This window comes from Anneissia japonica, unplaced genomic scaffold (genome assembly GCF_011630105.1).
Source record: "Anneissia japonica isolate Jap-2015-1 unplaced genomic scaffold, ASM1163010v1 scaffold137642_len2637_cov160, whole genome shotgun sequence".
NCBI classification, from domain to species: Eukaryota; Metazoa; Echinodermata; class Crinoidea; order Comatulida; family Comatulidae; genus Anneissia; species Anneissia japonica.
The window spans coordinates 1-2,609 of NW_022735394.1; the positions used below are offsets into that span (position 1 = coordinate 1).

The window sequence follows — 2,609 nt, forward strand, 5'->3', positions numbered from 1 at the left end:
TTGAATGTATTGTTTTTTTGTCCCTTTCTGTCCTGTTTTGTCTTTTTGTCTCTTTTGTTAATCTCATTTTTTCCCCCTCTTATTTCAGGCTGTCCCTCCACAAGATGGATTTTTCTTATTTTCTCGGGTTCTTGCCTTCTTCCTCTCCTGCATCTTCAATTTATTTTAAATCAATTGTAATATATTTGTCTGATTTAAAAAGGAAGTAAATAAATGTTAAATTGAATTGAATTGAAATTGAAAAATATCTAGTATAATAAAAAAATATTATTTTAACAATAGCTTTTAATTATTAAATCTGTTGAGATCTCTTAAAATAATGTCTCATATTGCATTGTTTTAATGTTCTGTATTATGTAATGTGCTCTATCATATTATGCTTTAATTTTTGTTAACATGTTAATAGTTAACATGTTAACACATGTTAACTTGTTATAATTCATGTTTTATTCATACAGTTTTTGAAGTTCAATCACTGAATTGACACAATTTTGACAATAAAATATTATAAAGAATAGCAACACATACATATTAAAAGAGCAAATACATACAAAGTCCAACTGTGAAATAGAGCTTAAAACTGAACAGTAACAGGCAAACTTTAAATTTATAACAGCTGGCTACAAAAATCAATAAAATTGAGATAAACAAGGAAGTTAAAATCAAAATTTCATATAAACGTTTTATCAAAATATAGAGGTGGAAAATTTGGAGAATATTGCACAATGGATGGGGTGTGGATTATTAATTATTGTTAACATGTTAATATTTAATATTAGTATACATGCTGTTATGTTAACACATGTTAATACATGTTTTCACTATGTTAACTGTTGATAACTAACTATAAACAACTTGTATTTGTAAGTGCTGTTATTATGGGGTATATTTTTTCTTGCATTTGAAGATGTTGTGATGGAGTCGGTAGAACCAGAAGTGATTGTGCAGAAGGTGAGGTTGAAGCAAGTGCAGCATAGAGACACCAGTGAGTGGAAACTTGTCCTAACACAGGTAATAATAATAAATTATTATAGGTTTTCGGTACACCGTGTAGCATATGCTACAAATCTCAATATAAATTTGCAGTAAACCACGTGAATAATTCTGAAAGGAACTAATGTGTTGAGAATATGTTTATTTTTTTTCTCGCTAAGTTGCCCTCGAATAGGAACTGCAGCAGATAACACATACTCAGTACATACTTAGCATGCTTTGATTTTTTAATGTCTTTAATACTATTAGAAAGTATAATACATACTCCAAGTATTGAAATACACGCCAAATCGTTGGGATTCAATATTACTTTCTTATCTGAGATTAATCAGTGGACCTTTCGGTTTTAATACTATTTAATACAATTTTGGAAGGGGTGTTCTGTTTCGGGAACAATGACAATTAGTTGGTTTATCCAGTTAAGTATACATAAACTAAAATACTTACATGAATAAACTAACAAATTTCCATTGTTCTTTTTAAGAAAACATTCTTACAACAAAAATAGAACCGACCGATTGTCCCTACACGTGGCTGCGCCCATTCCCAAGCGTCGTCCTCATTCCTCATTCCAACATCATTTGTGTAATTTTTAATATAACTTGAAATAACTCAAAACAATTTAGTTATAACATGAAGTACTTGTTATGTTGCAGGTTTTTAAGGCAGATGACAAAAATAGAACAGCATTGAAATTATTAAGAGACATTCAGCGAGTAAGTGTTTTCTGTTTTTCTAAACTTTATTTGGCAAATATATTAAATCTGATCAAGAACATAGTTTTCAAGTAGTTTTTACATATCTCATAGAAAGCCAAAAAAGCCAAATATTATACCAGCTTTATCAAAACATTTTTTCAAATTTACAAATCAGTTATTTTCCTAATGTCATGTTTGTGTTGGTTTATGCAATATCTATATTGGGTCATGGTTTTATTAATGTAGTTGCTTTTGTTACATATGCTGTTGATTTATTTGTATATCCAAGTGTAACTGATCTCTGTATATACATAACTATGGAAACCCTTCATTGCCAATGTTTGTGTCCTTGTGTTTGAAGGAGAGACTATGGTGCAAATATGTAACCAGCTCAGGCAATATCCACTGTTTGTTGCAATTTATGATTTCCTACAAACACCCAAAACATTCGAGAATCAGAATTTTTAACATTTTCAGGTTTTTGAAATTTATAAAAGAAGATATATTAAAGAACATTTCCGCATAAATCTAAATTATAAGTATTTCAAAATTATTTTTAAAATACAAATCTTATTAATAAACTATTGATTTGGAAGCTGTTTTCTCAAAACCTACATGGCCGATATCCAATTAATTGAATATTCATAACCTTGCCAATACTCAAATAACCAATTTCCATCAAATAATTCATAATTCATAATTTTATTTCACTCAAAACGTAATGAGTCTAGTAGGCAAAAAAGGGAACATGTCCCTGTACAAGATGCCTACCAGAGCATCTACAAACACCAAAAAATCAATTTGAATTTTTACTAGGTTGTGCCAGAGCTGGGCATACAGTATGTAATATCTATAATATTTGTGTTGTCAGATATCCTACAACAGCGGCACACAGGCTGAAGCAGGACGCAAGTGTAT

The 2,609-nt window shown here is 29.8% G+C and overlaps 1 long non-coding RNA gene across 1 annotated transcript; it reads left to right on the forward strand.

Moving 5' to 3' along the window:
• Positions 1-902: 902 nt before the first annotated feature.
• On the forward strand, positions 903-2,609 carry LOC117116570. Its single transcript, XR_004446780.1, has 3 exons — positions 903-1,011; positions 1,650-1,709; positions 2,563-2,609. It is a non-coding gene; the product is annotated as an uncharacterized LOC117116570 (long non-coding RNA).